Source organism: Phyllobates terribilis, unplaced genomic scaffold, assembly GCF_046119375.1.
Source record: "Phyllobates terribilis strain yellow unplaced genomic scaffold, ASM4611937v1 Scaffold_8__6_contigs__length_399053987, whole genome shotgun sequence".
NCBI lineage: Eukaryota > Metazoa > Chordata > Amphibia > Anura > Dendrobatidae > Phyllobates > Phyllobates terribilis.
Window position 1 is genome coordinate 347265584 of NW_027362768.1, and position 16663 is coordinate 347282246.

The 16663-nt window shown below is 45.4% G+C and overlaps 12 non-coding genes across 12 annotated transcripts; all 12 read left to right on the forward strand.

Moving 5' to 3' along the window:
• Positions 1 to 1062: 1062 nt before the first annotated feature.
• LOC141158406 (U2 spliceosomal RNA) lies at positions 1063 to 1253 on the forward strand. The gene has a single exon (XR_012248436.1). It is a non-coding gene; the product is annotated as a U2 spliceosomal RNA (small nuclear RNA).
• Positions 1254 to 2377: 1124 nt separating this feature from the next.
• LOC141158407 (U2 spliceosomal RNA) lies at positions 2378 to 2568 on the forward strand. The gene has a single exon (XR_012248437.1). It is a non-coding gene; the product is annotated as a U2 spliceosomal RNA (small nuclear RNA).
• A 1122-nt stretch (positions 2569 to 3690) lies between these two features.
• On the forward strand, positions 3691 to 3881 carry LOC141159701 (U2 spliceosomal RNA). The gene has a single exon (XR_012249702.1). It is a non-coding gene; the product is annotated as a U2 spliceosomal RNA (small nuclear RNA).
• Positions 3882 to 5000: 1119 nt separating this feature from the next.
• On the forward strand, positions 5001 to 5191 carry LOC141158409 (U2 spliceosomal RNA). The gene has a single exon (XR_012248439.1). It is a non-coding gene; the product is annotated as a U2 spliceosomal RNA (small nuclear RNA).
• A 1116-nt stretch (positions 5192 to 6307) lies between these two features.
• Positions 6308 to 6498, forward strand: LOC141158410 (U2 spliceosomal RNA). The gene has a single exon (XR_012248440.1). It is a non-coding gene; the product is annotated as a U2 spliceosomal RNA (small nuclear RNA).
• A 1124-nt stretch (positions 6499 to 7622) lies between these two features.
• Positions 7623 to 7813, forward strand: LOC141158411 (U2 spliceosomal RNA). Its single transcript, XR_012248441.1, has one exon. It is a non-coding gene; the product is annotated as a U2 spliceosomal RNA (small nuclear RNA).
• Positions 7814 to 8935: 1122 nt separating this feature from the next.
• Positions 8936 to 9126, forward strand: LOC141159702 (U2 spliceosomal RNA). The gene has a single exon (XR_012249703.1). It is a non-coding gene; the product is annotated as a U2 spliceosomal RNA (small nuclear RNA).
• A 1120-nt stretch (positions 9127 to 10246) lies between these two features.
• On the forward strand, positions 10247 to 10437 carry LOC141158412 (U2 spliceosomal RNA). The gene has a single exon (XR_012248442.1). It is a non-coding gene; the product is annotated as a U2 spliceosomal RNA (small nuclear RNA).
• Positions 10438 to 11553: 1116 nt separating this feature from the next.
• Positions 11554 to 11744, forward strand: LOC141158413 (U2 spliceosomal RNA). Its single transcript, XR_012248443.1, has one exon. It is a non-coding gene; the product is annotated as a U2 spliceosomal RNA (small nuclear RNA).
• A 1124-nt stretch (positions 11745 to 12868) lies between these two features.
• Positions 12869 to 13059, forward strand: LOC141158415 (U2 spliceosomal RNA). Its single transcript, XR_012248445.1, has one exon. It is a non-coding gene; the product is annotated as a U2 spliceosomal RNA (small nuclear RNA).
• A 1118-nt stretch (positions 13060 to 14177) lies between these two features.
• On the forward strand, positions 14178 to 14368 carry LOC141158416 (U2 spliceosomal RNA). Its single transcript, XR_012248446.1, has one exon. It is a non-coding gene; the product is annotated as a U2 spliceosomal RNA (small nuclear RNA).
• A 1116-nt stretch (positions 14369 to 15484) lies between these two features.
• LOC141158417 (U2 spliceosomal RNA) lies at positions 15485 to 15675 on the forward strand. Its single transcript, XR_012248447.1, has one exon. It is a non-coding gene; the product is annotated as a U2 spliceosomal RNA (small nuclear RNA).
• The last annotated feature ends 988 nt before the right edge of the window (positions 15676 to 16663 follow it).

Sequence of the window (16663 nt, forward strand, 5' to 3'; positions counted from 1 at the left end):
TTGGCTTGTTTGTCGGATTTTGGGATGGACTCTTTGGCTTTGCTTTTCTTCTCCTCATTGGATTTTTCATGTTAAAAGTTGCAGAAGCCAGATGACAAGCTCATTTTGGTTCAACTTCAGCAACTGTGCATTGCATTGCCATGTAATGTAATGCAATGCTATCTATCTAGCTCTCCCTCTATACTTCCTTTTGGATAAACAGACATATTAGGCAAGCATTTTGGAGCTTTCACCTAAATAACTACAGGTGGTGAGATAAGCTGCACAATATAATTGACCTTTCAGTATATTGTTGCACACACACCATCTATTTAGCAAATGCCCTTGTTATCAACAGCAGCCTTTTAAACTCACCTGAGCTAACAGGTATGTGAGCTGGTTACTCTACTGCGCTTAAAATTTCTTTTTTGGTTTGCTACAATGCCTTTTCTGAAACGTTGTCTCCCTCTGCTGGAACACTGACTTCTTTCAATTAATGCCTGCAGACTATAAAAGAGAAACCAACCCAAAAAGTTTGGTTGATTAGTCTGTGGCATTCTTTTAAACTGTTGCTTATGGCGGTCTCTGTGAGCTTCTCAGTGACATTCAGCCATCCAGGTATCCCGCCTGCAGTAGACGGAATGTGGCAATGGAACGCTGGCTGCGCGTGTCATAATAGGCTCTGAGCCTTTATATACCTGCGCACAGCAGCAGCCACCTTCAGTCTGCTGCTGGACAGCCAGCAGCAGCAGCAGCAGCAGGAGAGGTAATTAATCAGCAATCCTCCTGCTAAGGGTAGACAGCTGCTCGTTCCACCCCCCCCGCCTTAATTGGTTCTCCTCCCTTCCAACGGTGTTGAGGCGGGTGGGAACAGCCGGGGGTTGAGGGTACTGTGCTAAAAGAGGTGGAGTTATGCAGATCTAAAACGCGTGGATTGCAGCAGCAGCAAGCCGAAAAGTGCAGGCATGTGAGGGATCTAGAGGTTGACAGCATGTCTTCTTAACGGGAGTCCAGGTGGCCATCTCCACAAATGGACTTTTCAGAATCCTTGGGTGGCACCGTAGTCGGAAACCAATTCTGGTTATCGCTTCTCGGCCTTTTGGCTAAGATCAAGTGTAGTATCTGTTCTTATCAGTTTAATATCTGATACGTCCCCTATCTGGGGACCATATATTAAATGGATTTTTAGAACAGGGAGATGGAAAAAGAGCTTGCTCTGTCCACTCCACGCATTGACCTGGTATTGCAGTATCTCCAGGACCGGTGCACCCCTTCTTTAATGCAGTTTCTAAAATCAGAAAGAATTGAATTCAATGCTTTTTGTTCATTTGGCTTGTTTGTCGGATTTTGGGATGGACTCTTTGGCTTTGCTTTTCTTCTCCTCATTGGATTTTTCATGTTAAAAGTTGCAGAAGCCAGATGACAAGCTCATTTTGGTTCAACTTCAGCAACTGTGCATTGCATTGCCATGTAATGTAATGCAATGCTATCTATCTAGCTCTCCCTCTATACTTCCTTTTGGATAAACAGACATATTAGGCAAGCATTTTGGAGCTTTCACCTAAATAACTACAGGTGGTGAGATAAGCTGCACAATATAATTGACCTTTCAGTATATTGTTGCACACACACCATCTATTTAGCAAATGCCCTTGTTATCAACAGCAGCCTTTTAAACTCACCTGAGCTAACAGGTATGTGAGCTGGTTACTCTGCTGCGCTTAAAATTTCTTTTTTGGTTTGCTACAATGCCTTTTCTGAAACGTTGTCTCCCTCTGCTGGAACACTGACTTCTTTCATTTAATGCCTGCAGACTATAAAAGAGAAACCAACCCAAAAAGTTTGGTTGATTAGTCTGTGGCATTCTTTTAAACTGTTGCTTATGGCGGTCTCTGTGAGCTTCTCAGTGACATTCAGCCATCCAGGTATCCCGCCTGCAGTAGACGGAATGTGGCAATGGAACGCTGGCTGCGCGTGTCATAATAGGCTCTGAGCCTTTATATACCTGCGCACAGCAGCAGCCACCTTCAGTCTGCTGCTGGACAGCCAGCAGCAGCAGCAGCAGCAGCAGGAGAGGTAATTAATCAGCAACCCTCCTGCTAAGGGTAGACAGCTGCTCGTTCCACCCCCCCCCCCCCGCCTTAATTGGTTCTCCTCCCTTCCAACGGTGTTGAGGCGGGTGGGAACAGCCGGGGGTTGAGGGTACTGTGCTAAAAGAGGTGGAGTTATGCAGATCTAAAACACGTGGATTGCAGCAGCAGCAAGCCGAAAAGTGCAGGCATGTGAGGGATCTAGAGGTTGACAGCATGTCTTCTTAACGGGAGTCCAGGTGGCCATCTCCACAAATGGACTTTTCAGAATCCTTGGGTGGCACCGTAGTCGGAAACCAATTCTGGTTATCGCTTCTCGGCCTTTTGGCTAAGATCAAGTGTAGTATCTGTTCTTATCAGTTTAATATCTGATACGTCCCCTATCTGGGGACCATATATTAAATGGATTTTTAGAACAGGGAGATGGAAAAAGAGCTTGCTCTGTCCACTCCACGCATTGACCTGGTATTGCAGTATCTCCAGGACCGGTGCACCCCTTCTTTAATGCAGTTTCTAAAATCAGAAAGAATTGAATTCAATGCTTTTTGTTCATTTGGCTTGTTTGTCGGATTTTGGGATGGACTCTTTGGCTTTGCTTTTCTTCTCCTCATTGGATTTTTCATGTTAAAAGTTGCAGAAGCCAGATGACAAGCTCATTTTGGTTCAACTTCAGCAACTGTGCATTGCATTGCCATGTAATGTAATGCAATGCTATCTATCTAGCTCTCCCTCTATACTTCCTTTTGGATAAACAGACATATTAGGCAAGCATTTTGGAGCTTTCACCTAAATAACTACAGGTGGTGAGATAAGCTGCACAATATAATTGACCTTTCAGTATATTGTTGCACACACACCATCTATTTAGCAAATGCCCTTGTTATCAACAGCAGCCTTTTAAACTCACCTGAGCTAACAGGTATGTGAGCTGGTTACTCTGCTGCGCTTAAAATTTCTTTTTTGGTTTGCTACAATGCCTTTTCTGAAACGTTGTCTCCCTCTGCTGGAACACTGACTTCTTTCATTTAATGCCTGCAGACTATAAAAGAGAAACCAACCCAAAAAGTTTGGTTGATTAGTCTGTGGCATTCTTTTAAACTGTTGCTTATGGCGGTCTCTGTGAGCTTCTCAGTGACATTCAGCCATCCAGGTATCCCGCCTGCAGTAGACGGAATGTGGCAATGGAACGCTGGCTGCGCGTGTCATAATAGGCTCTGAGCCTTTATATACCTGCGCACAGCAGCAGCCACCTTCAGTCTGCTGCTGGACAGCCAGCAGCAGCAGCAGCAGCAGGAGAGGTAATTAATCAGCAACCCTCCTGCTAAGGGTAGACAGCTGCTCGTTCCACCCCCCCCCCCCCCGCCTTAATTGGTTCTCCTCCCTTCCAACGGTGTTGAGGCGGGTGGGAACAGCCGGGGGTTGAGGGTACTGTGCTAAAAGAGGTGGAGTTATGCAGATCTAAAACGCGTGGATTGCAGCAGCAGCAAGCCGAAAAGTGCAGGCATGTGAGGGATCTAGAGGTTGACAGCATGTCTTCTTAACGGGAGTCCAGGTGGCCATCTCCACAAATGGACTTTTCAGAATCCTTGGGTGGCACCGTAGTCGGAAACCAATTCTGGTTATCGCTTCTCGGCCTTTTGGCTAAGATCAAGTGTAGTATCTGTTCTTATCAGTTTAATATCTGATACATCCCCTATCTGGGGACCATATATTAAATGGATTTTTAGAACAGGGAGATGGAAAAAGAGCTTGCTCTGTCCACTCCACGCATTGACCTGGTATTGCAGTATCTCCAGGACCGGTGCACCCCTTCTTTAATGCAGTTTCTAAAATCAGAAAGAATTGAATTCAATGCTTTTTGTTCATTTGGCTTGTTTGTCGGATTTTGGGATGGACTCTTTGGCTTTGCTTTTCTTCTCCTCATTGGATTTTTCATGTTAAAAGTTGCAGAAGCCAGATGACAAGCTCATTTTGGTTCAACTTCAGCAACTGTGCATTGCATTGCCATGTAATGTAATGCAATGCTATCTATCTAGCTCTCCCTCTATACTTCCTTTTGGATAAACAGACATATTAGGCAAGCATTTTGGAGCTTTCACCTAAATAACTACAGGTGGTGAGATAAGCTGCACAATATAATTGACCTTTCAGTATATTGTTGCACACACACCATCTATTTAGCAAATGCCCTTGTTATCAACAGCAGCCTTTTAAACTCACCTGAGCTAACAGGTATGTGAGCTGGTTACTCTGCTGCGCTTAAAATTTCTTTTTTGGTTTGCTACAATGCCTTTTCTGAAACGTTGTCTCCCTCTGCTGGAACACTGACTTCTTTCATTTAATGCCTGCAGACTATAAAAGAGAAACCAAGCCAAAAAGTTTGGTTGATTAGTCTGTGGCATTCTTTTAAACTGTTGCTTATGGCGGTCTCTGTGAGCTTCTCAGTGACATTCAGCCATCCAGGTATCCCGCCTGCAGTAGACGGAATGTGGCAATGGAACGCTGGCTGCGCGTGTCATAATAGGCTCTGAGCCTTTGTATACCTGCGCACAGCAGCAGCCACCTTCAGTCTGCTGCTGGACAGCCAGCAGCAGCAGCAGCAGGAGAGGTAATTAATCAGCAACCCTCCTGCTAAGGGTAGACAGCTGCTCGTTCCACCCCCCCCCCCCCCGCCTTAATTGGTTCTCCTCCCTTCCAACGGTGTTGAGGCGGGTGGGAACAGCCGGGGGTTGAGGGTACTGTGCTAAAAGAGGTGGAGTTATGCAGATCTAAAACGCGTGGATTGCAGCAGCAGCAAGCCGAAAAGTGCAGGCATGTGAGGGATCTAGAGGTTGACAGCATGTCTTCTTAACGGGAGTCCAGGTGGCCATCTCCACAAATGGACTTTTCAGAATCCTTGGGTGGCACCGTAGTCGGAAACCAATTCTGGTTATCGCTTCTCGGCCTTTTGGCTAAGATCAAGTGTAGTATCTGTTCTTATCAGTTTAATATCTGATACGTCCCCTATCTGGGGACCATATATTAAATGGATTTTTAGAACAGGGAGATGGAAAAAGAGCTTGCTCTGTCCACTCCACGCATTGACCTGGTATTGCAGTATCTCCAGGACCGGTGCACCCCTTCTTTAATGCAGTTTCTAAAATCAGAAAGAATTGAATTCAATGCTTTTTGTTCATTTGGCTTGTTTGTCGGATTTTGGGATGGACTCTTTGGCTTTGCTTTTCTTCTCCTCATTGGATTTTTCATGTTAAAAGTTGCAGAAGCCAGATGACAAGCTCATTTTGGTTCAACTTCAGCAACTGTGCATTGCATTGCCATGTAATGTAATGCAATGCTATCTATCTAGCTCTCCCTCTATACTTCCTTTTGGATAAACAGACATATTAGGCAAGCATTTTGGAGCTTTCACCTAAATAACTACAGGTGGTGAGATAAGCTGCACAATATAATTGACCTTTCAGTATATTGTTGCACACACACCATCTATTTAGCAAATGCCCTTGTTATCAACAGCAGCCTTTTAAACTCACCTGAGCTAACAGGTATGTGAGCTGGTTACTCTACTGCGCTTAAAATTTCTTTTTTGGTTTGCTACAATGCCTTTTCTGAAACGTTGTCTCCCTCTGCTGGAACACTGACTTCTTTCAATTAATGCCTGCAGACTATAAAAGAGAAACCAACCCAAAAAGTTTGGTTGATTAGTCTGTGGCATTCTTTTAAACTGTTGCTTATGGCGGTCTCTGTGAGCTTCTCAGTGACATTCAGCCATCCAGGTATCCCGCCTGCAGTAGACGGAATGTGGCAATGGAACGCTGGCTGCGCGTGTCATAATAGGCTCTGAGCCTTTATATACCTGCGCACAGCAGCAGCCACCTTCAGTCTGCTGCTGGACAGCCAGCAGCAGCAGCAGCAGCAGGAGAGGTAATTAATCAGCAATCCTCCTGCTAAGGGTAGACAGCTGCTCGTTCCACCCCCCCCGCCTTAATTGGTTCTCCTCCCTTCCAACGGTGTTGAGGCGGGTGGGAACAGCCGGGGGTTGAGGGTACTGTGCTAAAAGAGGTGGAGTTATGCAGATCTAAAACGCGTGGATTGCAGCAGCAGCAAGCCGAAAAGTGCAGGCATGTGAGGGATCTAGAGGTTGACAGCATGTCTTCTTAACGGGAGTCCAGGTGGCCATCTCCACAAATGGACTTTTCAGAATCCTTGGGTGGCACCGTAGTCGGAAACCAATTCTGGTTATCGCTTCTCGGCCTTTTGGCTAAGATCAAGTGTAGTATCTGTTCTTATCAGTTTAATATCTGATACGTCCCCTATCTGGGGACCATATATTAAATGGATTTTTAGAACAGGGAGATGGAAAAAGAGCTTGCTCTGTCCACTCCACGCATTGACCTGGTATTGCAGTATCTCCAGGACCGGTGCACCCCTTCTTTAATGCAGTTTCTAAAATCAGAAAGAATTGAATTCAATGCTTTTTGTTCATTTGGCTTGTTTGTCGGATTTTGGGATGGACTCTTTGGCTTTGCTTTTCTTCTCCTCATTGGATTTTTCATGTTAAAAGTTGCAGAAGCCAGATGACAAGCTCATTTTGGTTCAACTTCAGCAACTGTGCATTGCATTGCCATGTAATGTAATGCAATGCTATCTATCTAGCTCTCCCTCTATACTTCCTTTTGGATAAACAGACATATTAGGCAAGCATTTTGGAGCTTTCACCTAAATAACTACAGGTGGTGAGATAAGCTGCACAATATAATTGACCTTTCAGTATATTGTTGCACACACACCATCTATTTAGCAAATGCCCTTGTTATCAACAGCAGCCTTTTAAACTCACCTGAGCTAACAGGTATGTGAGCTGGTTACTCTGCTGCGCTTAAAATTTCTTTTTTGGTTTGCTACAATGCCTTTTCTGAAACGTTGTCTCCCTCTGCTGGAACACTGACTTCTTTCATTTAATGCCTGCAGACTATAAAAGAGAAACCAACCCAAAAAGTTTGGTTGATTAGTCTGTGGCATTCTTTTAAACTGTTGCTTATGGCGGTCTCTGTGAGCTTCTCAGTGACATTCAGCCATCCAGGTATCCCGCCTGCAGTAGACGGAATGTGGCAATGGAACGCTGGCTGCGCGTGTCATAATAGGCTCTGAGCCTTTATATACCTGCGCACAGCAGCAGCCACCTTCAGTCTGCTGCTGGACAGCCAGCAGCAGCAGCAGCAGCAGCAGGAGAGGTAATTAATCAGCAACCCTCCTGCTAAGGGTAGACAGCTGCTCGTTCCACCCCCCCCCCCCCGCCTTAATTGGTTCTCCTCCCTTCCAACGGTGTTGAGGCGGGTGGGAACAGCCGGGGGTTGAGGGTACTGTGCTAAAAGAGGTGGAGTTATGCAGATCTAAAACACGTGGATTGCAGCAGCAGCAAGCCGAAAAGTGCAGGCATGTGAGGGATCTAGAGGTTGACAGCATGTCTTCTTAACGGGAGTCCAGGTGGCCATCTCCACAAATGGACTTTTCAGAATCCTTGGGTGGCACCGTAGTCGGAAACCAATTCTGGTTATCGCTTCTCGGCCTTTTGGCTAAGATCAAGTGTAGTATCTGTTCTTATCAGTTTAATATCTGATACGTCCCCTATCTGGGGACCATATATTAAATGGATTTTTAGAACAGGGAGATGGAAAAAGAGCTTGCTCTGTCCACTCCACGCATTGACCTGGTATTGCAGTATCTCCAGGACCGGTGCACCCCTTCTTTAATGCAGTTTCTAAAATCAGAAAGAATTGAATTCAATGCTTTTTGTTCATTTGGCTTGTTTGTCGGATTTTGGGATGGACTCTTTGGCTTTGCTTTTCTTCTCCTCATTGGATTTTTCATGTTAAAAGTTGCAGAAGCCAGATGACAAGCTCATTTTGGTTCAACTTCAGCAACTGTGCATTGCATTGCCATGTAATGTAATGCAATGCTATCTATCTAGCTCTCCCTCTATACTTCCTTTTGGATAAACAGACATATTAGGCAAGCATTTTGGAGCTTTCACCTAAATAACTACAGGTGGTGAGATAAGCTGCACAATATAATTGACCTTTCAGTATATTGTTGCACACACACCATCTATTTAGCAAATGCCCTTGTTATCAACAGCAGCCTTTTAAACTCACCTGAGCTAACAGGTATGTGAGCTGGTTACTCTGCTGCGCTTAAAATTTCTTTTTTGGTTTGCTACAATGCCTTTTCTGAAACGTTGTCTCCCTCTGCTGGAACACTGACTTCTTTCATTTAATGCCTGCAGACTATAAAAGAGAAACCAACCCAAAAAGTTTGGTTGATTAGTCTGTGGCATTCTTTTAAACTGTTGCTTATGGCGGTCTCTGTGAGCTTCTCAGTGACATTCAGCCATCCAGGTATCCCGCCTGCAGTAGACGGAATGTGGCAATGGAACGCTGGCTGCGCGTGTCATAATAGGCTCTGAGCCTTTATATACCTGCGCACAGCAGCAGCCACCTTCAGTCTGCTGCTGGACAGCCAGCAGCAGCAGCAGCAGCAGGAGAGGTAATTAATCAGCAACCCTCCTGCTAAGGGTAGACAGCTGCTCGTTCCACCCCCCCCCCCCCCGCCTTAATTGGTTCTCCTCCCTTCCAACGGTGTTGAGGCGGGTGGGAACAGCCGGGGGTTGAGGGTACTGTGCTAAAAGAGGTGGAGTTATGCAGATCTAAAACGCGTGGATTGCAGCAGCAGCAAGCCGAAAAGTGCAGGCATGTGAGGGATCTAGAGGTTGACAGCATGTCTTCTTAACGGGAGTCCAGGTGGCCATCTCCACAAATGGACTTTTCAGAATCCTTGGGTGGCACCGTAGTCGGAAACCAATTCTGGTTATCGCTTCTCGGCCTTTTGGCTAAGATCAAGTGTAGTATCTGTTCTTATCAGTTTAATATCTGATACATCCCCTATCTGGGGACCATATATTAAATGGATTTTTAGAACAGGGAGATGGAAAAAGAGCTTGCTCTGTCCACTCCACGCATTGACCTGGTATTGCAGTATCTCCAGGACCGGTGCACCCCTTCTTTAATGCAGTTTCTAAAATCAGAAAGAATTGAATTCAATGCTTTTTGTTCATTTGGCTTGTTTGTCGGATTTTGGGATGGACTCTTTGGCTTTGCTTTTCTTCTCCTCATTGGATTTTTCATGTTAAAAGTTGCAGAAGCCAGATGACAAGCTCATTTTGGTTCAACTTCAGCAACTGTGCATTGCATTGCCATGTAATGTAATGCAATGCTATCTATCTAGCTCTCCCTCTATACTTCCTTTTGGATAAACAGACATATTAGGCAAGCATTTTGGAGCTTTCACCTAAATAACTACAGGTGGTGAGATAAGCTGCACAATATAATTGACCTTTCAGTATATTGTTGCACACACACCATCTATTTAGCAAATGCCCTTGTTATCAACAGCAGCCTTTTAAACTCACCTGAGCTAACAGGTATGTGAGCTGGTTACTCTGCTGCGCTTAAAATTTCTTTTTTGGTTTGCTACAATGCCTTTTCTGAAACGTTGTCTCCCTCTGCTGGAACACTGACTTCTTTCATTTAATGCCTGCAGACTATAAAAGAGAAACCAAGCCAAAAAGTTTGGTTGATTAGTCTGTGGCATTCTTTTAAACTGTTGCTTATGGCGGTCTCTGTGAGCTTCTCAGTGACATTCAGCCATCCAGGTATCCCGCCTGCAGTAGACGGAATGTGGCAATGGAACGCTGGCTGCGCGTGTCATAATAGGCTCTGAGCCTTTGTATACCTGCGCACAGCAGCAGCCACCTTCAGTCTGCTGCTGGACAGCCAGCAGCAGCAGCAGCAGGAGAGGTAATTAATCAGCAACCCTCCTGCTAAGGGTAGACAGCTGCTCGTTCCACCCCCCCCCCCCCCCGCCTTAATTGGTTCTCCTCCCTTCCAACGGTGTTGAGGCGGGTGGGAACAGCCGGGGGTTGAGGGTACTGTGCTAAAAGAGGTGGAGTTATGCAGATCTAAAACGCGTGGATTGCAGCAGCAGCAAGCCGAAAAGTGCAGGCATGTGAGGGATCTAGAGGTTGACAGCATGTCTTCTTAACGGGAGTCCAGGTGGCCATCTCCACAAATGGACTTTTCAGAATCCTTGGGTGGCACCGTAGTCGGAAACCAATTCTGGTTATCGCTTCTCGGCCTTTTGGCTAAGATCAAGTGTAGTATCTGTTCTTATCAGTTTAATATCTGATACGTCCCCTATCTGGGGACCATATATTAAATGGATTTTTAGAACAGGGAGATGGAAAAAGAGCTTGCTCTGTCCACTCCACGCATTGACCTGGTATTGCAGTATCTCCAGGACCGGTGCACCCCTTCTTTAATGCAGTTTCTAAAATCAGAAAGAATTGAATTCAATGCTTTTTGTTCATTTGGCTTGTTTGTCGGATTTTGGGATGGACTCTTTGGCTTTGCTTTTCTTCTCCTCATTGGATTTTTCATGTTAAAAGTTGCAGAAGCCAGATGACAAGCTCATTTTGGTTCAACTTCAGCAACTGTGCATTGCATTGCCATGTAATGTAATGCAATGCTATCTATCTAGCTCTCCCTCTATACTTCCTTTTGGATAAACAGACATATTAGGCAAGCATTTTGGAGCTTTCACCTAAATAACTACAGGTGGTGAGATAAGCTGCACAATATAATTGACCTTTCAGTATATTGTTGCACACACACCATCTATTTAGCAAATGCCCTTGTTATCAACAGCAGCCTTTTAAACTCACCTGAGCTAACAGGTATGTGAGCTGGTTACTCTACTGCGCTTAAAATTTCTTTTTTGGTTTGCTACAATGCCTTTTCTGAAACGTTGTCTCCCTCTGCTGGAACACTGACTTCTTTCAATTAATGCCTGCAGACTATAAAAGAGAAACCAACCCAAAAAGTTTGGTTGATTAGTCTGTGGCATTCTTTTAAACTGTTGCTTATGGCGGTCTCTGTGAGCTTCTCAGTGACATTCAGCCATCCAGGTATCCCGCCTGCAGTAGACGGAATGTGGCAATGGAACGCTGGCTGCGCGTGTCATAATAGGCTCTGAGCCTTTATATACCTGCGCACAGCAGCAGCCACCTTCAGTCTGCTGCTGGACAGCCAGCAGCAGCAGCAGCAGCAGGAGAGGTAATTAATCAGCAATCCTCCTGCTAAGGGTAGACAGCTGCTCGTTCCACCCCCCCCGCCTTAATTGGTTCTCCTCCCTTCCAACGGTGTTGAGGCGGGTGGGAACAGCCGGGGGTTGAGGGTACTGTGCTAAAAGAGGTGGAGTTATGCAGATCTAAAACGCGTGGATTGCAGCAGCAGCAAGCCGAAAAGTGCAGGCATGTGAGGGATCTAGAGGTTGACAGCATGTCTTCTTAACGGGAGTCCAGGTGGCCATCTCCACAAATGGACTTTTCAGAATCCTTGGGTGGCACCGTAGTCGGAAACCAATTCTGGTTATCGCTTCTCGGCCTTTTGGCTAAGATCAAGTGTAGTATCTGTTCTTATCAGTTTAATATCTGATACGTCCCCTATCTGGGGACCATATATTAAATGGATTTTTAGAACAGGGAGATGGAAAAAGAGCTTGCTCTGTCCACTCCACGCATTGACCTGGTATTGCAGTATCTCCAGGACCGGTGCACCCCTTCTTTAATGCAGTTTCTAAAATCAGAAAGAATTGAATTCAATGCTTTTTGTTCATTTGGCTTGTTTGTCGGATTTTGGGATGGACTCTTTGGCTTTGCTTTTCTTCTCCTCATTGGATTTTTCATGTTAAAAGTTGCAGAAGCCAGATGACAAGCTCATTTTGGTTCAACTTCAGCAACTGTGCATTGCATTGCCATGTAATGTAATGCAATGCTATCTATCTAGCTCTCCCTCTATACTTCCTTTTGGATAAACAGACATATTAGGCAAGCATTTTGGAGCTTTCACCTAAATAACTACAGGTGGTGAGATAAGCTGCACAATATAATTGACCTTTCAGTATATTGTTGCACACACACCATCTATTTAGCAAATGCCCTTGTTATCAACAGCAGCCTTTTAAACTCACCTGAGCTAACAGGTATGTGAGCTGGTTACTCTGCTGCGCTTAAAATTTCTTTTTTGGTTTGCTACAATGCCTTTTCTGAAACGTTGTCTCCCTCTGCTGGAACACTGACTTCTTTCATTTAATGCCTGCAGACTATAAAAGAGAAACCAACCCAAAAAGTTTGGTTGATTAGTCTGTGGCATTCTTTTAAACTGTTGCTTATGGCGGTCTCTGTGAGCTTCTCAGTGACATTCAGCCATCCAGGTATCCCGCCTGCAGTAGACGGAATGTGGCAATGGAACGCTGGCTGCGCGTGTCATAATAGGCTCTGAGCCTTTATATACCTGCGCACAGCAGCAGCCACCTTCAGTCTGCTGCTGGACAGCCAGCAGCAGCAGCAGCAGCAGCAGGAGAGGTAATTAATCAGCAACCCTCCTGCTAAGGGTAGACAGCTGCTCGTTCCACCCCCCCCCCCCCGCCTTAATTGGTTCTCCTCCCTTCCAACGGTGTTGAGGCGGGTGGGAACAGCCGGGGGTTGAGGGTACTGTGCTAAAAGAGGTGGAGTTATGCAGATCTAAAACACGTGGATTGCAGCAGCAGCAAGCCGAAAAGTGCAGGCATGTGAGGGATCTAGAGGTTGACAGCATGTCTTCTTAACGGGAGTCCAGGTGGCCATCTCCACAAATGGACTTTTCAGAATCCTTGGGTGGCACCGTAGTCGGAAACCAATTCTGGTTATCGCTTCTCGGCCTTTTGGCTAAGATCAAGTGTAGTATCTGTTCTTATCAGTTTAATATCTGATACGTCCCCTATCTGGGGACCATATATTAAATGGATTTTTAGAACAGGGAGATGGAAAAAGAGCTTGCTCTGTCCACTCCACGCATTGACCTGGTATTGCAGTATCTCCAGGACCGGTGCACCCCTTCTTTAATGCAGTTTCTAAAATCAGAAAGAATTGAATTCAATGCTTTTTGTTCATTTGGCTTGTTTGTCGGATTTTGGGATGGACTCTTTGGCTTTGCTTTTCTTCTCCTCATTGGATTTTTCATGTTAAAAGTTGCAGAAGCCAGATGACAAGCTCATTTTGGTTCAACTTCAGCAACTGTGCATTGCATTGCCATGTAATGTAATGCAATGCTATCTATCTAGCTCTCCCTCTATACTTCCTTTTGGATAAACAGACATATTAGGCAAGCATTTTGGAGCTTTCACCTAAATAACTACAGGTGGTGAGATAAGCTGCACAATATAATTGACCTTTCAGTATATTGTTGCACACACACCATCTATTTAGCAAATGCCCTTGTTATCAACAGCAGCCTTTTAAACTCACCTGAGCTAACAGGTATGTGAGCTGGTTACTCTGCTGCGCTTAAAATTTCTTTTTTGGTTTGCTACAATGCCTTTTCTGAAACGTTGTCTCCCTCTGCTGGAACACTGACTTCTTTCATTTAATGCCTGCAGACTATAAAAGAGAAACCAACCCAAAAAGTTTGGTTGATTAGTCTGTGGCATTCTTTTAAACTGTTGCTTATGGCGGTCTCTGTGAGCTTCTCAGTGACATTCAGCCATCCAGGTATCCCGCCTGCAGTAGACGGAATGTGGCAATGGAACGCTGGCTGCGCGTGTCATAATAGGCTCTGAGCCTTTGTATACCTGCGCACAGCAGCAGCCACCTTCAGTCTGCTGCTGGACAGCCAGCAGCAGCAGCAGCAGGAGAGGTAATTAATCAGCAACCCTCCTGCTAAGGGTAGACAGCTGCTCGTTCCACCCCCCCCCCCCCGCCTTAATTGGTTCTCCTCCCTTCCAACGGTGTTGAGGCGGGTGGGAACAGCCGGGGGTTGAGGGTACTGTGCTAAAAGAGGTGGAGTTATGCAGATCTAAAACGCGTGGATTGCAGCAGCAGCAAGCCGAAAAGTGCAGGCATGTGAGGGATCTAGAGGTTGACAGCATGTCTTCTTAACGGGAGTCCAGGTGGCCATCTCCACAAATGGACTTTTCAGAATCCTTGGGTGGCACCGTAGTCGGAAACCAATTCTGGTTATCGCTTCTCGGCCTTTTGGCTAAGATCAAGTGTAGTATCTGTTCTTATCAGTTTAATATCTGATACGTCCCCTATCTGGGGACCATATATTAAATGGATTTTTAGAACAGGGAGATGGAAAAAGAGCTTGCTCTGTCCACTCCACGCATTGACCTGGTATTGCAGTATCTCCAGGACCGGTGCACCCCTTCTTTAATGCAGTTTCTAAAATCAGAAAGAATTGAATTCAATGCTTTTTGTTCATTTGGCTTGTTTGTCGGATTTTGGGATGGACTCTTTGGCTTTGCTTTTCTTCTCCTCATTGGATTTTTCATGTTAAAAGTTGCAGAAGCCAGATGACAAGCTCATTTTGGTTCAACTTCAGCAACTGTGCATTGCATTGCCATGTAATGTAATGCAATGCTATCTATCTAGCTCTCCCTCTATACTTCCTTTTGGATAAACAGACATATTAGGCAAGCATTTTGGAGCTTTCACCTAAATAACTACAGGTGGTGAGATAAGCTGCACAATATAATTGACCTTTCAGTATATTGTTGCACACACACCATCTATTTAGCAAATGCCCTTGTTATCAACAGCAGCCTTTTAAACTCACCTGAGCTAACAGGTATGTGAGCTGGTTACTCTACTGCGCTTAAAATTTCTTTTTTGGTTTGCTACAATGCCTTTTCTGAAACGTTGTCTCCCTCTGCTGGAACACTGACTTCTTTCAATTAATGCCTGCAGACTATAAAAGAGAAACCAACCCAAAAAGTTTGGTTGATTAGTCTGTGGCATTCTTTTAAACTGTTGCTTATGGCGGTCTCTGTGAGCTTCTCAGTGACATTCAGCCATCCAGGTATCCCGCCTGCAGTAGACGGAATGTGGCAATGGAACGCTGGCTGCGCGTGTCATAATAGGCTCTGAGCCTTTATATACCTGCGCACAGCAGCAGCCACCTTCAGTCTGCTGCTGGACAGCCAGCAGCAGCAGCAGCAGCAGGAGAGGTAATTAATCAGCAATCCTCCTGCTAAGGGTAGACAGCTGCTCGTTCCACCCCCCCCGCCTTAATTGGTTCTCCTCCCTTCCAACGGTGTTGAGGCGGGTGGGAACAGCCGGGGGTTGAGGGTACTGTGCTAAAAGAGGTGGAGTTATGCAGATCTAAAACGCGTGGATTGCAGCAGCAGCAAGCCGAAAAGTGCAGGCATGTGAGGGATCTAGAGGTTGACAGCATGTCTTCTTAACGGGAGTCCAGGTGGCCATCTCCACAAATGGACTTTTCAGAATCCTTGGGTGGCACCGTAGTCGGAAACCAATTCTGGTTATCGCTTCTCGGCCTTTTGGCTAAGATCAAGTGTAGTATCTGTTCTTATCAGTTTAATATCTGATACGTCCCCTATCTGGGGACCATATATTAAATGGATTTTTAGAACAGGGAGATGGAAAAAGAGCTTGCTCTGTCCACTCCACGCATTGACCTGGTATTGCAGTATCTCCAGGACCGGTGCACCCCTTCTTTAATGCAGTTTCTAAAATCAGAAAGAATTGAATTCAATGCTTTTTGTTCATTTGGCTTGTTTGTCGGATTTTGGGATGGACTCTTTGGCTTTGCTTTTCTTCTCCTCATTGGATTTTTCATGTTAAAAGTTGCAGAAGCCAGATGACAAGCTCATTTTGGTTCAACTTCAGCAACTGTGCATTGCATTGCCATGTAATGTAATGCAATGCTATCTATCTAGCTCTCCCTCTATACTTCCTTTTGGATAAACAGACATATTAGGCAAGCATTTTGGAGCTTTCACCTAAATAACTACAGGTGGTGAGATAAGCTGCACAATATAATTGACCTTTCAGTATATTGTTGCACACACACCATCTATTTAGCAAATGCCCTTGTTATCAACAGCAGCCTTTTAAACTCACCTGAGCTAACAGGTATGTGAGCTGGTTACTCTGCTGCGCTTAAAATTTCTTTTTTGGTTTGCTACAATGCCTTTTCTGAAACGTTGTCTCCCTCTGCTGGAACACTGACTTCTTTCATTTAATGCCTGCAGACTATAAAAGAGAAACCAACCCAAAAAGTTTGGTTGATTAGTCTGTGGCATTCTTTTAAACTGTTGCTTATGGCGGTCTCTGTGAGCTTCTCAGTGACATTCAGCCATCCAGGTATCCCGCCTGCAGTAGACGGAATGTGGCAATGGAACGCTGGCTGCGCGTGTCATAATAGGCTCTGAGCCTTTATATACCTGCGCACAGCAGCAGCCACCTTCAGTCTGCTGCTGGACAGCCAGCAGCAGCAGCAGCAGCAGCAGGAGAGGTAATTAATCAGCAACCCTCCTGCTAAGGGTAGACAGCTGCTCGTTCCACCCCCCCCCCCCCGCCTTAATTGGTTCTCCTCCCTTCCAACGGTGTTGAGGCGGGTGGGAACAGCCGGGGGTTGAGGGTACTGTGCTAAAAGAGGTGGAGTTATGCAGATCTAAAACACGTGGATTGCAGCAGCAGC